Source organism: Cervus canadensis, chromosome 9 (genome assembly GCF_019320065.1).
Source record: "Cervus canadensis isolate Bull #8, Minnesota chromosome 9, ASM1932006v1, whole genome shotgun sequence".
NCBI classification, from domain to species: domain Eukaryota; kingdom Metazoa; phylum Chordata; class Mammalia; order Artiodactyla; family Cervidae; genus Cervus; species Cervus canadensis.
The window spans coordinates 63,242,240-63,258,318 of NC_057394.1; the positions used below are offsets into that span (position 1 = coordinate 63,242,240).

Below are 16,079 nucleotides of genomic sequence, written 5' to 3' on the forward strand. Positions count from 1 at the left end.
ATATCTGATTGAAAATACAGGCAAAAAGGGAGCATTCCATTATGGAAAAAAATTACTCAGTAATTTAAATTTAGAAGCCCACTTCACTTTGAAAATGAGAAACAACTCCCAAGAAATCATTATCTTGCTCAGATTAATAATGGTCTAAATTTACAGTTTCTCCTTACGTAGGAGCTCCAAATCCTTGATTCACCAGGCCCCACAGAATATATAAATTAAAAAGGCAACAAACTTAGTATAAAAAACCCAATGTCCTTGGGTTAAGTTATGTAAGTTAAATAAGAGAGCTGGCTGGAGAAATAGACCCACTTATGAAATTCTCCCAAGTCAGATTACTTTCAAGATATCACTTCTCTATTTTGCCTTAAGTATGCCAAAACTTGTGGATTCAACATATTCATACTCAAAAATGAACTAAACAGATTTCCTTAAATAGGAATTATTTGAATCACTGAGGAGAACTGTATCTCTCTTGCTTCAGGAGTTAATTTATGAAGACTATGGATTGATAATCACTTACACAGAAAAATGTAAAGGCACTTTCAAAATGAGACCATTATTCAAACAAGAAAGAATAGCCTTTGCAAGACTACTACTGATTGAGGCTCACAAGAAAGACACAGTAAGACCTAACGTAATTCAGTTTTAATAGACAGCATTCTTCGATGTGATGTCTCAAGAGGGAAAAAAGAAATTACTCCGCTTCAGGATTTACAGTTCAACCAGTAAAGAAGAAATTACAAACCAAAGCTAAGAAAATCAGCAATGCTGAAATGCAACAGAAGAACTCAAACAAGGAGGCCGAAGGTCTAGTCATCTATCATTTTAGTTTTTTCCATTATTAAAGTTTAAAGATTCTTACTGAATATTAAGTTACAGTCAAATCAGAAACAATCTAAGTATTTTATATATAAATACCACTCTTAAGAAACTCTCCTGAAATGTACAAACTATTTGCAATATTTGTTCTCAATACTAAATTACTAAATAAGCATATAACATAGGTCTAACCATTTCTAATATCAACGAAAAGAGAAAGATTCACCAATCATTTTTAAGCAATGAAATGGAAGGTAACACATTTCTACGAAGACTATGATTTCTATTCTCTTGTGTTACAGAAGACTAATTTGAAGTCTAAATTAGAAATTTACAGACAATTCATAAAACAAAACATCTTAAGAGTCATATGGTGGCTCAGATGGTAAAGCGTCTACCTACAATGCGGGAGACCCAGGTTCAATCCCTGGGTTGGGAAGATCCCCTGGAGAAGGAAATGGCAACCCACTCCAGTACTCTTGCCTGGAAAATCCCATGGACAGAGTAGCCTGGTAGGCTACAGTCCATGGGGTTGCAAAGAGTCGGACACAATTGAGAGACTTCACTTTCACTCTAAACTGGGAACATGACACAGAAATATCTTCTTATCTTTTATCATTAATTCTTACTAGTTCTAAGGCACTTCTGCAAAGAATAAGAATTTCCCACAAATCCCTTCAAATGTCCAGATCAGGCCCAACTGGCACTAAGAAGAAAATGAAAGAACATCCTTAAGAGAAGCAGTGAGTCTTTGCAACTCCGGCCCCTATACACACTTGAGTTAAATAAATTCAGTAAAGGTTTTACAAATGAATGAAGCCCACTGGTCAAAAAACAAGAAGTTAAGGAGAACTTTGTCAAGCGGCTGATGTCTAAAGTTAAGCTTTCTTATCCTAAAGGAAATAAAAATCATCATAAGTATTAGTTTCATGGAGTCTCTTTTTTTTTTGGGGGGGGGGGGAGGTGTCCATCAGCATCTAGGGTTAATTTCTACGTAAAACTTCACAGGTTTCACCTGAAACTTCATCCTGAGGTGACACAAATTTTAGCTAAATTACAAGACCCATTATAAATTTTCTAATGTTCTTTTGCAGACCAAAAATTAGTAAGAAAACAAACTGGATATTGCCAAAACACCCAATTTCACTTTTAAATTTTAAAAAGTGAGAGATCTTGTCAAAAAAGCAAACAGACAAACAAAGCCCAGCTTCCTTAGAATTAGTTAGCCACAGTATTGTGTTGTATCTGGAGGAAAAGGCTGTATCCCCCATCCAAGTACTAAGGATGCCCGACCCTGCTTAGCTTCCAAGAAAAGGTTATAGCTAAACCACAACCCTGTATATATTATCAAACAGGATACACCTTATAAATACTAAAATAAGGAAGAAAGCCTGGAAATTAAGGAACATAGACCACGGAAAGCAATAACCTAAAAGAGAAGAAAATATAATGAGAATGAAAGAAACCTACTAGATTATTTTAAGAATCTAACCAAATTCCAAGATTTATCAATATATTTTTTTCTTCATCCTTTTGGAAAAGATACTAATCCCAAAATTTGGGGCTCAAGTTACTCTATTAGGTTTAAATATTAAGTATTTGTTAAAAGAGAGAAAAGCAATAGCTAATCCAACTGTGCCTTCAGGTTCTACTAACTATAAGATAGGGAAGTAAAAAAGGTAAAAAAAAGAAAAAAGAAAATATGCAACACATTTTTAGAGCGGTTAATGCACTATAGAATGAAAGATAAAAGGCAATCCTAAAAATATATATCAACTATAAAAAAGTCAAATTCAGAATCAAGCTGCATTTAAAAAGGCAACTTCACGGTCAAGACAACTAAACACAGAAACATTTAAATTTACCACTGCCTCCTTTAAATGAAAAAGGCTTCTATATTTCAAAAACAGAAAACCTTAGTGAAAGTAATTTTATGTTAAAATTAATGGAATATGATGAGAAACAATACTGACACAGTATTAAAATATCTCCCACAAGACACTTATTATTTACACAGGAAAAAAGTAAATTAATAGTGTAGAAATCAGACAGACACTTCCTTAACCAAATTAACTTTTATCACCACCGGTAACAGGACATGTACCTCCTGATACAATGTACTGATAAGGACATAACATCACTTCAGTGGAATCTTTTCCAAAAATGCTTAATTCTCAATCTGATTAGGAAAGAACATCAGACACACAAGTTAAAAAATAGCCTAACTAGCTAGTACTCTTCAAAAATGTCACAGTTACAAAAGGCAAAGAGAATGAAGAACCAGCCCAGACTGAAGAAGATTAAACAGACATGACAATTAAATACACTGTGAAATTCTAGATAGGATCCTGGACCAAAACAAGGTCATTTAATGGACTATAATCAAAATGCAAATAAACTTACAGATGGTTAGTATTAACTCCTGATTTCTACATTTGTTCTACAAATATTAGCAAAAGCTGGATGAATTCTATGTACTAATTTCTGCAACTTTTGGTAGATAGACCTAACTTTGCTTTAAAACAAAAATATAAAATAAAACAAAAGGTTCTGAATAATTTGACATAAAGTGCACTCCAATCTTTCTTTAAAAACTAACTCTAGTAGAAATAATAGCATTAATGTTCTGTACTAACATCAGAAAACTAATCAGATGGTGATAGTCTTGCTTAGGCTTTTAATTTTTTTGATAAATAGTTCTATACAAAGAACTCTGATTTGGAAGAAATCAGATTAAAAAAATCTTCTATAAACAGAGAAACTGAATTATGTTTATATCAAACTAGCATGGAAATGAACTTTGGACTAAAGCAAGCATATAGGAGTAATTGGCTAAAAAACAAAAAGTCTTCAGATTTTAAATTAACATGTGTAAATTTTTATTCCTACATAATAAAAAATGCAAGGAACAAAAATTTGTGCTCATTTTCTTAAAAATCTCCATAAGAAAGTATAGTGCCATAAATATCCCTCTTAAACAATTTTTTTTCCTAAAAATCAAATTATAAAATTCTCAATTAATAAACCTTCACTTGAAAAATCAATTACAAGTAAATATTCATAACCTGTTTGTTTTTTTAACACTTATGGAGAGCTTAGTATACAGCAATATAGTATGCGTTTTATATATATGGCCTCACTCAACCTCACAACTCAATGACATACAATACAATCATCACAAGTTTACTGAGAATATACTAAGGCACAAAGCAGTCAAGTTAACTCATCTAAGATCACAAATCTAGTAAGTTGTGGACTTGGACATTTTGTCTCCAAATCCTGAGTTTTAACTAATTTTATACTTCTCCAAATTATATTATTTTGATTAGCAATATTTGTTTTTAAAATACTTAGAATGTGATAAAATGCTAGAATAAATGCTTTAAGTAGAACTGAAATGTTCTCCTTCTATTTGTTTTGCCATTTCTACCAACCCAGGAAAGTCTGGCAAGGCAAAAAGACATAGAAATAAAGTATAGCAAAACTCAGTATCAGCACCATAAATAACCTAGAAACAGATGTTTCTACAGAACCTGAAAGGCCTCTATCTAAAAGTCTGCTGGAATGGTAATTCGAAATTCTTCTCATCTTGAAAGGATCTTCAAAAAAGCACGATGCAAATTTTAATTTCTAGTTTACATGTCACATGTATCTATTAACCTGCCTAACAAATATATAGGACAGTCTCTTAAATAAAAATCTCATAAAAAGTTCAATGAGTTTAATTATCTTAATGTACTTTAAACCTTGTATTTAATGCATTAAATATAAACATTAAATTAATAAACATTATATTAAGTCATCACTTCTGTTATGAGCAGTGTAAGAATGATGATCTAGCAGTAACAATTGGATTTTATTCTCTATTAAATCAGAGCTCAATTCTGCTACTTAGAGAACAGTCTTTTGTTTGTTAGCATATATAATATTCTGTATGGCTGTAGTAGCTGTCCTAAATTTTAATGTATTTTTAAAATTATTTACAGATGGCTTTCATTATTTCTACTCAAATTCTTCTGTATATAAAAACAAGATCAAAAGAAGGTCATTCCCTTCCTCATTCCAATGAAATCTAATAAAAATCAATATAATATCTCCTTGTGAGTATGATATGAGAAGCACTCAGTAGTTTATACAAGAACAAGATGCTTTCAAATTCCTTATCAACAAAGCGAGGAAGGTTTTTTAAAAGACTGGAGAATTATTTAATTATAAATAACACCTTTAATCTACTCTGGTCTTATATAACTTGTCTGGACATTGAGCCTGCAGCGACAAAAAGAAGTCATAGATGGCATCCTGAACTTCAAGGCTCATGTCAGTCAGTAAGCCATCAGAAATTAAGAAAGCCCAAGTTTGCCAAATACTCATGAGGTATTTAATACCTACACAGTAATGAAACTATAAACCCGGAAAATAAAGAATGCCTAAGCTGATATGCTATACTAAATTTACATTCTGGAAAAAAAAAAACAAACACATTAATCCTGTTATTTTACCAACCATTCACAGCTTTCACAGACAATCCTACTTTCCAAACATTTTGGAAATAAGATTTTATAGACACAATCCAGGTTGTGAAAATGAAAATACTGCCAAAAAAGAAAATGGTGAAATGGTATGAAAGGAAAAGAACATCATCACCATCAAATCAACTTTAGAAATATGATTTGACATAAAAGAGATACATGAAGTTTAGTTAATACCATGTGGGCTATCCACATAACTTTCTAAAGGCCATCACAGATCTTGGATTAAGTCCTTGTAAGTGCCACTATTACCACAACTCAAGTTTTCAATTTTGTCAGTGAGAAAATAACAAATGTGGATATAACTTCTTCAAGAAATAAAATTCTTGTATACTCCTTCACATGTTTAAATAAGGCACTTCTTTAAATTTTATTCAGAATACCAGATTATAGTGTTTGAGTTGGAAAATCTTTTTCCATTCTTCCTTCAAAATTTGAATCAAGTCTCTGATAAATACAGCTAGTACTTTAAAAATTCTGACTTCCTGCTGTTTTATGGTGGTCTATCATCAAAGTTATTCCCAAAAAAGCCAGAAATACCTTAATCTACCAATACATCTTCAAGAACATCTCCAATATCCATTCTTTTCACCACTTTGATCAATCTTTTAGTCTCCAAAAGACTTCCATTATTCTCAGAATCTGACATCCTTTTTGGTACCACTTTCTTATTCCACTGCTGAAATAAATGTTTAACACATGAAATAGATAAATGGGAGTGCAAATGTTTAATCAAATGTTTAATTGGGTCCTTTACTTCGTTAGCAATGTGAAGTTTTAACTCTAAAACATAAGAAAAACAAAGTAAAGTAAGTAAAATGTCCTATGTTTTACTAACTGAAGCACAGAACGAATTCTGATTAGCGTCCCTATCTCTGGTTTATGGAGTTAACTAGTTCTTTCTCTCTTATTTACAGATTTCCCCTAGGAATATGCTAACTCATATGAGGCCCATCCCTAAGGTCTGCAAACCATTTACAATGACAGGGCCAATTAAATGAGGCTGCAAATGTAAGAGTGCTGTACTTCTCACAATATGTTCTTCGACTTCTGCCAGATGGTATATATACTTGGTATATACTTTCACATGACAACAATTATACTTTTATTTCTAATATAAATCAAATACTTAAGGGAAAACAGGGTGGTATAGCAGAAAAAGAACTGCTCACGTAGAATAATAAATGAAGGGACGGGATGCACTTGAAGCCTGCCATCACTTAGCTATACAACCCAGAATATTCCTCACATGTAAAATGAAACAGATCAACATTTCCCAAAGTATGTTCCACAAAACACAGGGTCTATAAGACACTAATAGGTGCTATATGTTCAAATGAGTTGGAGTCAAGAAATAAAACTGTCTTCCTTCTGCAGAATTTCTCAGTCTTCGATAAATTAAAATACAATGTCAGTCTCCAAGATGTTTATAGCAAAAAGCATTCTCCCCCAAATTCCAGGGCTCTAGAACATTTTTCTTTTTACTTGAAGAACCAGCATTCCCAAAACATTAGTTTTGAAACTTTTAAACTAGATTTCAAAATCCAGTTCAACAAATCTCTGAAACTTAGAAACCAGGTACTGAGTCATTATCTCATTTAAAATAAACTGATTAATTCCATTCATTCTAAGCAGATAAGTCTTCAATTCCATATGGGACTGAGTATGGAACAGATGGTCTTCAGGGCATTACGCCTGTCTAAAACAATCTTTACAGCAAAAAAGTTTCAGATCCATTTGATTAGGGAAATGGTTTCATTTTTTGAGTATCAACAATCTGCTACATGACACTACATTCCTTCTACATATTCCCTGCCCCCATTAAGAGGGAAGTGTGCTTTTAACAACTTTTATTTCCATGAGTTCCAGAATTCTGAAGCACTTCTCCAATAGTCAAGCTACAGTCCAAGCATCCTGGGATTCAGCAAAAGAATTAATCGCAATGCTTTCATTATATGTAATAAATTCACTTTTCTCTTATGTATCTGGAATGGTGATACTAGATATACATTGTTCTTAAGAGAATTGAGAAGGTATTCACTCCTCCTGCATGCATTAATTCTCTAATGGAGCTCCAGGTGAGAAAGGCTACCACCAAAAATATCACAAAGGTGCAGCATCACTTGTTTCTAAGGCTGTAGTATGGAGAAAGTCTCTAAACACGTAGACAAGTTTGTAATTTCAATTTACAGTAGGTAGGAAAGGAATCATTCTTGTTTGGCACAGAAAGAGTAGCAGCTACCGTTTACCGAACAAAGAAGTGAACTTCCTGCACTACATTATCTCCTTTACCCTCCCATTAACAGTGCAAGGGTGGCTGGCACTCCCACTTAACAGGTAAAAAAATTGGGCTTACAGGTACATTTACAAAGGTCAGACAATGAAGAGATAGCATAAACAAGATTAGACACCTGATCTGAGGCCAAGGATAATGCTCATTAAACTCCACCTCATTATGCTCTATGCTCATTAGTCTACAGCCTAGATTAATCAACCTGTGTGAACAGAAAAGCTGTCATGCACATCACACACAGAATAACTAAGCATAATTTAACGTGGAATAATTCAGAAGACATACAAGATTTTAGGATATTTCGTCAGGGTACAAGACAAAACTGTTTAAGACCAAAATCATGTCTTTTCCCCTTTGCATCCTTAGTATGTTTGCTCAGTGTGAACATACGTGTATAACAAGCATTTAATAAATATTTCTTATATAAATAAATCATCACAAATATCAAGAAAGAACAGAAATATGATAAATATAATCAAGAAAGAACAGAAATATGATAAATATAAAAAGCCTTCTGGGCTAACAGACAATTGCTTAAATTGCTTAATTTTTCTAAAACACTTTATACAGCTATCACCAGATCCTCCTCTTGCCTGACCATCCCTTTTATTGGCCTTTCTGTTTGTTTTTACCCCCCTTTTCATGTTTGGAACCTCTACCTCAACCATTCGTATTAACTGCATTTGTATTAATTGCATTTAAGTCACATATTCATAACACAACCAGGTTTTTGTTAAGCCAATGTGTTCACTTTTTTTTTTTTGCATATGGATCAATTTCTTAATAAGCTAACTGAAGCTATTGGCAGATTCTCATGAGCTAAGAATCTGAATGTAGTTAAGAGACATACCTAAACTTTTATATAAAGAAAAAACAAAGTGAGTCTCTTAGCCTATCCATTTCAGAAGGGTAACCTCACTGATAATTTTCTCTTTTTCAATGTGATTGCCTCAAGAATTGGGAAGAGTGGCAAATTTAGGCTCTTGAAAGCATATCAGTAAGCAAAATGTCTAGAAATGCAATCAACTGTACAAGATGTGAAAATTACTGACTTTTAGCAGCTTTGGCTATTTCATATTACTGGAAAGTGAAATTATGGAACATGTGAATAAGATTTGTACTATGTTACTATTAAATTATAAATTACTACTATATCCTTTAAGATATATCTTTACTGTTAACTATGATTTAAAAAAACTCCAATTGTTTTCTATAGTTCCACTGTTTATAAGTGAATCAGGAAAATATAAAAATTAAGGAAAGCAGCTTTATTATAAGACCTTTGAATTAAAAGAATAACTAATGCAACTGTCTATGATTTAAAAATAATACTCTTCTAGGTTAATAAGCAAAAAAGACTAGGTAAATCTTGCTTTTCAACTTAATATAAAAATGTTCACATAAATTAGTAATTTTTTATTCCAATAATAATCATGCAATGTGAAAATAAGCTGTCACTGTACAAAATTAAAGATCTGAGTCACAATGTGCTATTATGATTGAATTGATGAGAGTTTTCTATTTTGAAAAGTACTATAATTTGATCACGTGAAACAAACAAAAAATAATCCAAAGTATCAAGAGCTTATAAGCTTGTATTTAAAGCTCAATGAGATCAATACAAGGCTACCAATCTGATCTATTAAAATGTTTGTCATAAAACTATCTCTATATCAGTTTATTTTTTAGAAATTGGATTCCACTTAATTTTCTAATTAAAGGCTTATTCTTTAGCAAAAACTTGGAAAACTTAACTAATTTTGAGTAGAAAATGCTTTTAAATGTATTAAGAAAAAAAGAATGAAATTAAGATTGAGAGGATCATCATTTGGAACACCAGTCACTGTACACTCGATAATGAAGAACCAACAGGAAGTGTTCAAGGCCAAAGAGCTCCATACTCATATGCTAAAGACTGCTTTTTCTGTGGCCTGCATTTGTGCTTTTTTCAAATTTTAAACTTTTTATTAGTGAAAGTGAAGTCACACAGTCGTGTCCAACTCTTTGTGACTCCATGAACTGCAGGCCACCAGGTTCCTCCGTCCATGTGATTCTCCAGGCAAGAGTACTGGAGTAGGTTGCCATTTCCTTCTCCAGGGGATCTTCCCAACCCAGGGATCGAACCCAGGTCTCCTGCACTGCAGGCAGACTCTTTATCATCTAAGCCACCAGGGAAGCCCTTTTATTAGTATAGCTAATTAACAATGTTGTGGTAGTTTCCAGTGAACAGCAAAGGGATTCAGCCATATATATACATGAATCCATTCTCTTCCAAACACCCCTCCCATCCAGGCTGGCACATCACATTGAGTTCCATGTGCTATACAATAGGTCCTTGTTGGTCATCCATTTTAAATACAGCAGTGTGTACATGACCTTCCCAAACTCCCTATCTCTCTCTTCCCCCAGGCAATCATAAGCTCCTTTTCTAAGTCTGGGTCTCTTTGTTTTGTAAATAAGTTCATTTGTATCAATTCTTTTTAGATTCCAGGCATAAGGGATGTCATAGGATATTTGTCCTTCTCTGACTTACTTCACTCATTATGACACTCCCTAGGTCCAAAGTAGTATCAAGTATCAATACTACTGGCCCTCCCCATCTGTGGATCCCACATCCTCGGATTCAACCAACCAGAGAATGGCTGAATCCATGGACGTGGAACCCACAAATACGGAGAGCCAGAGTGGTATAAGCTCTGGAATCAAATCACCTAATGGAATACTAGCTCCATCACTTGGTAGTTACATCACCAACTTCCTTGACAATATTTTACCAATAGTAGTATGTCAGCCAATAATATAGTGAAACAAATTTTAGAATCATCTGTCATACAATCCTCAGGTCCCCTATGAATTTATCATCAACCTTATACAAATTTACAAAAAAAAAAAAAAAGTTAAAGAAGTTGCTACTTTCAATATTATTTACCTTCAGTAAATATTAAACATACTTGATTCTGGGGCTTCCTAGGTGGCTCTAGTGGTAATGAACCCACCTGCCAATGCCAGAGACATGGGTTTGATCCCTGGACGGGGAGATTCCCTGGAGGAGGAAACGGCAACCCACTCCAATAATTCTTGCCTAGAGAATCCCATGGAGAGAGGAGCCTGGCGGGCTACAGCCCTCAGGGTCGCGGAGCTGGACACGACTGAAGCAGCTGAGCACACAGGCAAGTGCGCTTGCTCCTGAAAGGACTGGGACGAGGGGTGTGCGCGTTCGGCTCACTCACACTGCTGCAGGGCAGGAACAAGGCGGGTCAGTAAGGCAGTATCCTCCACTGAAAAGTAAGATTTAAAAAAGGACTGGGATGAAGTCTAATATTTGGTTTATTACTATGGGATTCAAGAATGGAGGCAGAAAACTAGTTAAGATACATAGCTTGGACTCAACCTACACCTCCTCATTCTAGATCTACCCTTCCTCCCTGGAATCTCAAAACAGGTATAAATTCCTAATAAGATATATATCCAGTTGTACAAACATAAATCCTGATGTCACATAGGAGAATAACTGGTAGATAATGTTTGATAGATTCCAAAAGAAGAGAATAACACAATGAAACTGAAGAACAGCTTGGAAATCGGTGAAATCCCTTATTTTAAGATTCTATGGTATCATGGGATATCCACCAAAGACAAAAGATAAGGCTCTGTGCTTGACTCTGGAAGAGAAGTTAAGATCAACTGTAAGTGATCAAGCCTTTTAAAACAGGACGAGAAGGAAAGACTCAGACATGTGATGGCTCATTAGCACCTGATCAGCAGACACCACTGGAGCCAAAACCAGAGATTTACTCAATTCACCTCGTCACCTTGAACCCCAAACAATACAGTTGAAGAAACAAAAATCAACCAAAAAAGGTTAACTACAAAGTAGCATTTTTTTCCAAAATAAATTTAATAAGGTAAGTTTCACTGAATCAGTTCAGTTGCTCAGTCGTGTCTGACTCTTTGTGACCCTATGGACTGCGGACGCCAGGCTTCCCTGTCCATCACCAACTCCTGGAGTTTACTCAAACTCATGTCCATTGAGTCAATGATGCCATCCAACCATCTCCTCCTCTGTTGTCCCCTTTTCTCCTCCTGCCTTGAATCTTTCCCAGCATCAGGGTCTTTTCCAAAGAGTCAGTTCTTCACATCAGGTGCCCAAAGTATTGGGAGTTTCAGTTTGAGCATCACTCCTTCCAATACCATCTCTCATAAGTAAATTTTAAAACAGGAGAGTATTTCCCTCAATAAAGAATCTTAGTCATTGTTGAAAATACCACAATAAAAAGGACACAACCAAGAAAACAAAACTACATTAAAAGCATAAGCAATATTTCCTTATGAAAGTGGTTGGATTATCCATTTCTAAAAAAGAGATTTATAACATCTAAAATGAGAAATCAGCTTTGATGCAATTATTTGATTCACTGCATTGAAAAGATAATAAAAATATTTCAAAGAAAAAACTGAGGGGGAATATTATAACAAAATATCCAAATAAGTAGGTATCTACACAATACCTTAAACTGATAGGTAACTGACATGCCATTTATTCATCAGTAACTGACATGCCATTTATTCATCAATAATTTCACTAATATAAATATAAAATTATATAAAAATATATACAGTATATGATATATATATTATAATATATAAATTAATATAAAATATAAAAATCATTGATAATTACTTAAATCTTAGCATGTATTAGGGACTTTTTAGTACTGAAAATATTCTCTGTAATATCTGTCTGTAGAGGCCTAACATTTATTTATAACACATTATGAATTTCTTACAGAAGACTCTTACTAGGAAAATGTAAAGCACTTCCCTTATTTGAGAATGGGGAAAAAAAGCAACATAAAGCAGTATATTAATTAGTCCACGGTTAAAATGATACAATGGTGGCAGATACAACTAAAAATACCATCTCTTTATACTTATCCATAGCTCAGTAATTAACACCATTTGGGATTCATTCAGGTTCATGCTTCCTTAAAATAATTTACAAAACATAACCTAACTTCCAACTAGTAAACATTCAATACCGTATCAAACTTCTCTGGGGTTTTATTAAAATTTCCAACTCCGACTTTGCTGTCAGGTTATGAACTGCTACTTTCTTACTGTCATCCTACATGCCTAAGAGTCCCATTTTCCCCTTCCCCTCCCCTCATCTCCTTTAAGATGATACAGCTAGTAAAAGTCCAAAAAAGGACCAGAGATACTATGCAAAAAGAGGAAACAAATAAAACAAAAAAACCCACATAGCTTTATTTTGTGATGGCAATTTCAAGCAGTTTCGGAAGCCAGAGCTGTGTTCTGAAGGATTAAGTTACCCACTCTGGATAAGTGGAGTGTTACCGTGTGTGGACTGGGTCCTTACCTTCTTAGCTTTCCCAATGAGGCCAAGGTCACTGGTTCAAACCATTATCTCAGATTGCAACCACAAAGAGAATGTGCCTCCCTCTTCACCAGTGATGGAAAGGGAATTACTGAACTTCTCATACCCCATTAAGAAAGGAAGCAACGAGACAGCCAAAGTAAGGATGTGTTTCCTAAAACACAGCACTGATCACGCCACTACATACACACAAGAAGGGCCCTCCATTCCAAGTCCAATTAAGTCTAAACTTGGCAATCCTGCCTTTAAGGTTTTTCAAAGTTAGCCTCATCTGCCATGTTCTTGTATACAGACACTATGTCCTACCAACTTAGACTATGTCTTGTGTTCTTTTCTATAAAACACTCTCCATACCGTGAACCTTTTGGGGATGTTTTCTCTGCTAACGTGACATATTACAACCCCCACAGCTATCAAACCCCTCTCAAAAGCAGGCGATCTTTACCTTCTGTCTCTCACTACTGCTTTAGCAGTATCGCTCATGACACACCACATTCTACCTTGTCATACTCTCCCATTTACTGACTTTCTACCTCAAGTCCTTCCCGAAAATGTTTCCAGAAACTTGAAAAAACAGATGTAAATATTACAAGATAAAATAAATGGGTGAAAAAACTGACACAAAGAACCAAAAACAGGAGAAGAGTAATATATGTTGAATCTGTTACCTATTTTCTCTTTCGTGTGTGTGTGTGTGTGTGTGTGTGTGTGTGTGTATACTTACTCTTAAATTCAACTGCAGGCTCTCCTTAAGGATATAAATCAGTGCTATGTATATACACAGTAAATTACATCCTTTCAAATATCCAGGAGATTCTGTAATCTAAGGACAATTTCAAAGCGTCCTTTTAAAAAAGCATATTCCTTTGTATGTGTACCCACACATATATGTGTATATTCTCAAATTTTTGAAATGGCAAACAAAAATGAAAAAAGGCACCAACATATAAAGGAATAAGTTCTGTGGCACTTTAGATGTCAATAAAACAATCAAATTATAATTACTGTCAATGATAGCCTTAATGTTTTTCTCATTTTAAATAAATCTATACCATTTCCTTTTGGTAGAGACCTAGGAGTGCTCAGGGCATAGGAAGAAATAATTCCATCTCCTTCCAGTACCTGGAAGAAACTGGCAATGGACTCTGGCTAGTACGCAAAGAAAGCACCTACGATCAATAATGTAAAGAACCCATCCTAAATATTTAGTTCACAGTTACTTGGATTTCCTTTCACTACTAAATATATTTAGGACACATCTGCTTTGGATTACAGACACAGATAAAACCTATAGAGACACTAAACTGCCAAAATCATACCTGAAGGTTAGAACCACTTATTCTTCAGACTTTTAAAACTGCAGCTATAAATCAATAGCTTTTCTGGAAAATCAGGGTTGTCTTTTTCCTTTTTGACATAAAAGAAATGAAACATTGTTTTGAGGGAGAAGCTAGAAAAGTGAATGCAGTATTTTCATAAGTTGAGAAATTTGCTAACCAAAGGATTCCTGAACTGAATCATCTTACAATGAAAACCACAATCCCCCTAATTTCCTCCATTCGTTAAATAATAATAGAAAAACATAACTTCCTAACTTGTCCTTCCTATTCCAAGTATATCCCCACTTCAATCCAAATTACAAATTCCTTTTATACTAATTTTCCTTGAACATCAGTTAACAAGTGTTGAAGACAAAAATCACTCCCTAATTTAATCTTCAGTCACTTCCTATCACCACCTTAGACATCTATTAAGAGCAACTGTTGCCTAACTGGTGCCCAGAATATTTTATTTCATGCCATTTTCATTATTAGCATTCTCCTGCCTGAAACATTCTCCTTCAACTCAAGATTTCTGAAAAGTCAGTTCAAACAACAATTGCTTTCCTAACCTACCAAAGGTCAATTATATCCCACTTGTAAACTCTGAATGTAGTATCCTTTGTCATTTTGGAGGCTGGCATTCCAGTTAAAGCCTAAGAAACATTTTGTAGCACTGTGTCAGGAATTCACATAGCCTCTTTGAACTTGTTCCTCTACCTATATGCCAAAAGTTGAATGTGATCAAGATTTCCAGCTCAAAATTTCTGATTTTTCAACTTCATATTTCATTCTATTTAAAACTATTACTTCAGTTCAATCAGTTGTGTCGGACTCTGTGCCCCATGGACTGCAGCTCGCCAGGCCTCCCTGTCCATCACCAACTCCCAGAGCTTGCTCAAACTCATCGTCTATTAAGTCCATGATGCCACCCAACCATCTCATCCTCTGTTGTCCCCTTCTCCTCCTGCCTACAATCTTTCCCAGCATCAGGGTTTTTTCTAATGAGTCAGTTCTTCACATTAAGTGGACAAAGTATTGGAGTTTCAGCTTTAGCATCAGTCTTTCCAATGAATATTCAGGACAGATTTCCTCTAGGATGGACTGTTTGGATCTCCATGCAGTCCAAGGGACTCTCAAGAGTCTTCTCCAACACCACAGTTCAAAGGTATCAATTCTTGTGGCACTCAGCTTTCTTTATGGTCCAACTCTCACATCTATACATGACTACTGGAAAAACCATAGCTTTGACTAGACTGACCTTTGTTGGCAAAATATGTCTCTGCTTTTTAATATGCTGTCTAGGTTGGTCATAGCTTTCCTTCCAAGGAGCAAGTGTCTTTTTTAATTTCATGGCTGCAGTCACCATCTGCAGTGATTTTGGAGGCCAAGAAAATAAAGTCTCTTCATTGTTTCCACTGTTTCTCCATTTTTTGCCATAGAGTGATGGGACCAGATGCCATGATCTTAAGTTTTTTGAATGTTGAGTTTTAAGCCAGCTTTTTCACTCTCCTCTTTCACTTTCATCAAGAGGCTTAATTCTTCTTCACTTTCTGCCATAGAGTGGTATTATCTGCATATCTGAGGTTACTGATATTTCTCCTAGCAATCTTGATTCCAGCTTGTGCTTCATCCAGCCCTGCATTTTGCATGATATACTCTACATAGAAGTTAAATAAGCAGGGTGACAATATACAGCCTTGTACTCTGTTTCCAATTGGGAG

At 34.7% G+C, this 16,079-nt stretch overlaps 1 protein-coding gene across 14 annotated transcripts in view; it reads right to left on the reverse strand.

Annotated features, from left to right (window-relative positions):
• TSC22D1 (TSC22 domain family member 1) overlaps positions 1-16,079 on the reverse strand; it is a 122,344-nt gene that overhangs the window by 91,026 nt on the left and 15,239 nt on the right. The gene's annotated exons all lie outside the window — the stretch shown is intronic.